Raw genomic sequence first — 8062 nt, 5'->3', positions numbered from 1 at the left:
CGAAGTTCATGTTGTAGATGAGTTAAATTTTGAAAACAGCTGGAATTAGGAACACAATCATTAACTGCTAACAAAAAATCTGTTGTTAGCTGCTTATAACAGGGATTGAACTCCGAACTTTTGAGTTACTTCGCCACTGAGGGTAGGTTTTAAATCTGAATGACGGTATAGGAAACTATGAGTTGATTATATTATACGAATAAACTCGAAAATGTTAACTTAGGCATCGGTAATGTCTTTTTCGTCAATATGAAAACACTGCATAGTGCTAAACTAATCGTAATTAATTAAACAAATCAATATTGGATATCGCTATATATCTCAGTTTTTTAAACAAATCAATGCCGAAAATCACTATATATGTTGGGCAAATCTTAATCCGATCAGAAAAATATTACGATAACATTCACCAATGCAAAGGGAAAATGATATAATTGAGTCCAACATCAACGTGAAAAATAAAAATATGCCGCTAATATCAAGACTAATGTACGGAAACACAATCATGTTACCAAAGTGATACCTTCTTTTCCCCTTGGTGGGTCAGCGGTAAGTTTACGAACTTACAACTTTAAAAGCCACGGTTCGATTCCTCGCGGCGGACAGTGTGCAGAAAGACTATTCTATAGCTTTGCTCTAAAACAACAAAGACATTATTCACTGTTCCGTTATTTAATTCGTGTTCGACACTTGTTTTGAAAACGTTTGTAAAACAATTAGAAGCTATCGGACACGGTCATTATAGACCAAAAGTTGTAAGGATTATTCTTTCTTGATTAATGAAACTATGACATGATCGACTGGCAAATCCACTCTCATACATTATGTATTTCTAAGCCATAAAGAAATTGTATAGGGATATGAATTCTACAAGTTTTAGTTAACAAACTAATCGTTGCTTTTAGCAATAAAAAAAAATGGACATTACATTGTTAATTTCATGGAAAAAAGAACACAGTTGGCTATTTATATCAAGAAATGAATAATATATACAATTTGACATTAAAATATAAACAAAATAAATGATAAAAAGTATAATTAATATTAACTTCTGATCAAAGCAAGCTAGCTATCTAAATGGACCAGAACTAAAAATGAATACCCAGTTATGAGCATAGCTAATTAAATATAATGTTCAAAACATATTGTTTCTAATAATGAGAATGCACTGTTTCATCAGTTGGGTACCCTTGCTATCAACGATATTTTTGGCTGTAAACCCAATAATATAACATGACGTCACTGTGGCAAGAAATTCACCTGTTTAGGCTGATGCCTGAATATGTACTACCAAACCGTGTAAACTATACTGGGCTCGGACAGCTTAATAGATTTGGGTTAGTCTTAACTCCGTAAACTAATCTAAAAATGGTATAAAATCTTTTTGATCAAAAATAATAAGATAAAAATTAGTATTGTGTAGAATAATCATAATAGCAATATAATAAAAACTGAAAATAAAATTAGAAACAGTAAATGTAACGAACAAAAATAGGTATATTATATATTCGAATCAATTCTGTTTGTCGGCACTGTGTTAAAATTATCATTTGATTATGCCAGTATCCAGGTGTGAACTATCACATTGTGACTAAAGTTATACTTAACTAGGCCACTTGAGTAAATTTTAGTTGTCCTAAGTCCAGAAAATAAGCTAACAATGTGACATAGTATTTATAATAGTTATAATAAATATAATAACCAATACTACTATTAATACAAATCATTATTATTAATAAAATTATTCATTTTAAAGAAACGATAAGATATAACTAATATACTATTATCGCAGAAAAATATCTAATACTCACTGTTCATAAAATCTGCTAAGATTGAGAGACTATCAAAACTATCCCTATCAAAACAGCGTTTCTCTCCCAAACTGTTGGGGCATTCTGATAGATAATAACTAATGGAGGTTACACTCTCCAGACGAGAGCTATTCACTATCAAAACAGTGTTTCGCTCTCAAACTGTTGGGTCATTCTGTTAGATAATAACTAATGGAGGTTACACTCTCCAGACGAGAGCTACTCATATCAAAACAGTGTTTCGCTTTCAAACTGTTGAGTCATTCTGTTAGATAATAACTAATGGAGGTTACACTCTCCAGACGAGAGCTACTCATATCAAAACAGTGTTTCGCTCTCAAACTGTTGGGCCATTCCGTTACATAATAACTAATGGAGGTTACACTATCCAGGTATTCCCTGCTCTGTTAGTTGTGAAAAAAAATATATATTGCGCACTTCTTCTCGGTAAATTGAGTGTAATACAAACGTGGAATGATCCAGAACAATAGGCAATTAGAGCGAAAGGAGATCAGCCAAATTTTGGACAACTTGCCATTACTAAAATTATACGTCTGGAACTACGCATACGATAAAATTGAGAAAGATTCCTTAGAACTTTAAGAAGTCACAATACTAGAAAACAAAAGGTAAGAAATGTTATGTAAGTACTTGAATACTTTACGTGTTAAAATTCAAGCGATTTCGCATTAACTATACAGTAAGATTTGAAGAATGAAGTAGCAAAATAGGCAAGAAAAACAAATATAACTAATGATGTAATGTTATACTATAAATAACGGTGGGTGCCATATTGTAGTGTTTTTTTATTATCTTAAATAATTAATTAAGAAAGTAACGTGCGGACATGATAGTTTTGAAACGGTCGTGATATTCAGCTCATAATTAACAGCAAGAATATCCTGTAAATTGAACAAATTGTAGTGAATTTCCTGTAAAATTGAACAATCTGCATTGCAACCTGGTTGAGGAGAATCCTTGTTTCTAAAAAAGTTAGAATGAGTTTATTAGCTCTGTCCACGAAATACTGTGTTTGTTTGTTTGTTTGAAGTTAAGCACAAAGCTACACAATGGACTCTCTGTGCTCTGCCCACCACGGGTATCAAAACCCGGTTTCTAGCATTGCAAGTCCACAGACATTCCGCTGAGCCACTGGAGGGCAGGGTTGAATTACTCTGGCTGGCATAGATGTGGGAGTCCAATAAAGATTGCCTCACCTGATCTCAGACTCACAAGGCACCACACAACCACGATAATTCTCTGTCATCATTGTTTCTCTTGCATTGGAGCCAATCCTCAGGAGAAGAGCAAATTCTGAGTGTACCAGTTTTCGGCAATTCTTTTTCTTGAGTCATCAGATGTAGTGAGATAGACATTTGCAACAGTGTCAACATTTCTAACTCCAGGAGAGGACTTCTCCTAGACCATATAACTTTCTTAGGCAACCATCTCCCCACAGTGGCTAACTCTTCCTCTTGGTTGTTAGTTCTTCTAGTAGTTCAAAATACCATTTCCTTAAGTATGAAGACTTTTGCAGCTTAATCACATAAGGACAGAACATGATTTAGCAGATATAGCAACTTTCACAATACACAATTTTTATAATCATTGCACCTAATTTTTTTCCTACCTATACACTCTATAGTATATTTATGCAAAACCGAGTAAACCTTCGAGCTATTAGATAAGTCCATTTAAAAACTGGAGATTCAGTCAAGGAATCAATCAAAAATTAATGTTAAATTCATTAGCAATTAAATTGTAATGATAAATGAAAGAATGAGACTGTACACAAAATGAAATGCAGGTTGAACATTCTTTATTACAAAGCTAAACACAACCACATTGTGTGAGCTTACTTTTCCTTACATTGGACTGTCATTTACACTGGATTCTTTTAATTGCTTCTCACTCAAGATCTTTTTCCAGAACATCTAAATATAAAATTTCTTAGTTCACAAGAAACATCGTACTTACTCAGGGTGACTAGCCCTACTCACGTGATTGGACATTCGCATTACAACATAGGTGAGGTCATAACTTTTAGATATTATTTAAATGATCATTGAGGGGCAATGCTGTTGACGACATTCCACAAAATTTAGTATTGCGTAAATATCCCTTCAGGCAAAGCAGGTATTGTCCACTGGAGATTAACAAAGAAACAAAGGCAGCTATAACAAAATTTATGGCTTTTTCGATCTTATGTTATGGGAAACCTGCCCATGTACAGAACAAAGAATAAATACAATAGTATTACAATAAGCTAGAAATGCATGGTATATTCATATATCACTATATGAAAGCTGAATCAGATTACCAAACTTATTCCTTCTTTTCTATTTCATTGCGCAACTCGTGTTTGTTTGTTTTTAATTAAGCACAAAGATACACAATGGGCTATCTGTGCTCTGCCCACCACGGGTATCGAAACCCTGATTCTAGCGTAGTAAGTCCGCAGACATACCGCTGTGCCACTGGGGAGCCGCAACTCGTGTCCAAAACTTGTTTCAAAAAAACATTTGCCAAACAGTTAAGCGGCTATCTAGCATAGACATGAAAGAAAAAATATAACTTACAAAAAATACTAAATTTCTGTGGGCATAACTAGATTTCTGTATAAGGGAGCTCATTACCTTATTGTTGAAAGGAATACATAATTTTAAACTTGTATTTAAATGGCAATTGTGCTTTAAAATAATAATGAACATTAACAAAAACCCTAACATTTTTACTGGTTCAGTGTGATTTAGCTGGTACAGATATATTTAGTAAGAAGACAAAACCCTGAAACTGATTCTTGTCATGTGCTGGAAATAGAGAATCTAGTGCATGACAGGCTCATTAAATATCAACTGTTTTGAAATATACAACTTCTCTGGATTCCTTAATGAAACGCTTGATAAGGTAAAAAGTTAAAAGTTTTATCTGTCCGCCAACTATTTACAGATGACTGGAAAATTATGTACTATTTATCCAACTCTAATTTCCTCTGTTTTAACTTTATGTGTAAGGTATCCGGTAGATGCAGAATGTGTCCACAAATATCTGAAGAAGATGAGCTGGCACTCGAAATGGGCTTTATTCATAAATCATATAGTTCTATAGATTTACAGTGTACCTAAGAGCAATAAGTTTTGCCTGGGCTAATTATAATATCTTATTCAATGTGTGATTTTCAGGTGAAACCAATTTCCCTTAGAGTGGTAAGACTGCTTAATAGCAGAAGATGTGGCAAGATAAGAAATTTTGAGTTTCTTGATTTTGAGAAACAAAGAAACTGGACACAAATATACAATAAAACAATCTTCATTTAAAATCACAAACACAAACAAAATAATGCGTTTACAGAGCGAAAGACAGCACTTTTACTGTATAGCTATCTTTCTAAAGTCTCTAACAACTTATAAAGGTGTTTAATAAGAACTAGTTAACATTACAGGTTAAAATTTAGGAGCATATCATTATCTAAAAAGATAGGACTTCAACTGCACTTGTCAAACTGAGAGCTTGAGCTTGAGAGAAATTATAGCACTGATAAAACTATATTCTCAGGACCTGTACACCACCTATGTTGCTGTTGGTAAATCCAATTGAAACATAAGGGAAGATGTAACCTCAAAATATCATCTGCCTTACCATTGAAGGACACTGATGTCAACATCGGTGCACAACATGCAGCAATACAACCATATCCCTCAACGGGCAGAACATGTCATCTTCAGAAAATGACAAAAGAACAAAGGCAGTTAGAAGGAATTGAACTTAAATTCTTCTTTTTAACATTTTTTAACGCAAACCGGAATTTATCATGAAACATTTCTATAAATGTAATATAAAATCACGACCTATACCTCCAGAATGTAACTATTGTTACGACAGTGGAAGTCACGTGCAATACCAAATCAGGAAGCTACAACTGTAGCTTCAGCTATTAGTGATTTCTTCTTTAGGTTTGGTATGCCATACGAACTGCATTCGGATCAAGGCTGTAACTTTGAATCAGCTGTGTTCCATGAATGATGCAAGTTGTTTGCCATATGAGAGACCAGGACAACGCCACTCCACCCACAGTCTGATGGGATGGTAGAAAAGTACAATTGGACACTGGGACAGGAATTGACAAAGTTTTGTAGTAGCCGCCAAGATCACTGGGATGGCTTACCCCTTCCACTGTTAATGGCCTATAGAACAGCAGAGCATGAAGCCACTGGATACACTCCAGCAAAGTTGATGTTTGGTCGGGAACTTCGGTTGCCAGTGGATCTGTTAACAGGATGTCCACCTTATGAAGAGTTGCCTGAAAATGTGTCAGAGTTCGTGAAAGTGTTATCGGAAAGGATTGATAATATTCACCATCAAGTTCGTTCAAACTTGAAAATGTCTGCTGATTCGATGAAGTTAACTTATGATAAGAGATCTACTGAAGTCAGCTTTGTACCAGGAGACAAGGTGAGGTTGTATAATCCCAGGAAGACAAAAGGGAAGTCTCCTAAGTTGTCTTCTACATGGGAAGGCCCATATGACATAATGGATCGTCTCTCAGACGTGACTTTCCGAATAAAATGTGGTCAGCGAGGTAAGCCAAAGGTGGTGCATGCTAACAAGCTTTGGCGTTATCACGGTCCAGGACATTTCAGTTGGGATGAAGTGAACAACGGAACAAAAGACGCCGCTGAAGATATGTCACCTGTAAAGGCCACTGTCGAAGAAGAAACTCTACTCGGTTTTGAGAAGGGAAACAGTGAAGCCCTTCGTGAAGTTACTGACGTAACTATTACCGATAATAGGACATTTCCTGATGGAGCAGATGAACTTTATGTGAAGCAGAAGCCAACGAGACGGAGACCAGTACGGAAGATGACACATCCCGTAAAATTAAAAGACTTTGTTGAATTTTAATTTTGTGTTTATAAATTCTGTACATTTAATTAAGTTATTGTCAATTAGCTATTGGTTTAATGAAAGTGGCTATTTTCGGGACGAACAATAATAAGGAAGGGGCAGTGTTAAGACAGCGGAACTCATGTGACGCTGCTCGCGCATGCGTGACTGAGTTTCTCGAATTATAAGGGAACTCCTCGAATTTTGTCGAAGCCTCTTTGTTAGTATATAAGCCTGGCTGAGAAGCCAGCGATAGATAGATAATTACAGAAGCGAACAGTAGTTACGGTAATATAAAGTATGTGTTTTGTACTCGTCGAGAGCGAAGTTATCGAGATTGTGAATAGCTGTGATTTATAGCGTGTATTATGATAGTTGTAAGTTAAAAGTGACAAGAAACGTACTGACAGTGGAATTACTGTGTACTAAAAGTTTGTATCTAGAAAGAATAAACTGAGTTAATCAAGAAGGGACTTGTATCGCTGAAGTTCTTCGGAAAGAATTTATACCGAAAATTATCAAACAAGCAGATACGTAACACTATATTAGCTCAATATTTCGCTATTACAGCTTCGTCAGGAGCTATCGATATTCCTTAATCCAGTTAACTCTAAATTGAAACACTTACATTCGAAGATCGACCACAGAAACACGTGTTTAGAAAGTTCATATTATATAAAAATAATATCAAACATTATTGAATTGATATTGTTAAGACGAATCACATCAACAATGCAAGATAAAAAAAAATGTGTAAACCAATAAGTAAATTATTAACGTCGTTGGATTTAGAAAAGAATACGTTTTGTATCTAAAACATATATTCATATATTTATTGATAAATATTTTTCCAGCTTATTATATCAATATATACATAAAACAATGTCTGAACATATATTTCAATCCTTATAAATGTGTTTAGAGACTTCGTCAAAGTTCAACATATTAAAATCTTTATAATGTCATTAACATCTCTACACTAACGGCTAACCTTTGTATTTATTAAATTTAGGTTTATTTTTCTTCATTAAAATGGATTCTTTAATTTTTCTGTCCCAAAAATTATGACATTTACATAATATCTGATAAGTGTTATACGCTTGTGGTAAGCCATGTATTTTTCCATAATGTTCTGCAATAGCATTGTTGGTATTGAGGTTTTTAATTTCACGCACACGTTCAGATATTCGATCATGTATTGGTCGGCAAGTCTCTCCAATATACGTACTAGAGCATCTGCCATAAGTTACTTCATAAACAACGTTTTTACTACGGTATCTACCATGTAGTCCAGTGGTTCTCAAACTTTATACAGTCTGAGCGCACTTACAATACTACAGATACTTGCTGGCGCACTGTATACAAAA

The sequence above is a fragment of the Limulus polyphemus genome, unplaced genomic scaffold, assembly GCF_000517525.1.
Source record: "Limulus polyphemus unplaced genomic scaffold, Limulus_polyphemus-2.1.2 Scaffold918, whole genome shotgun sequence".
In the NCBI taxonomy this organism is placed as follows: Eukaryota; Metazoa; Arthropoda; class Merostomata; order Xiphosura; family Limulidae; genus Limulus; species Limulus polyphemus.
The sequence above is the reverse complement of the archived record's forward strand: the minus strand, read 5'-3'. Positions refer to the sequence as shown.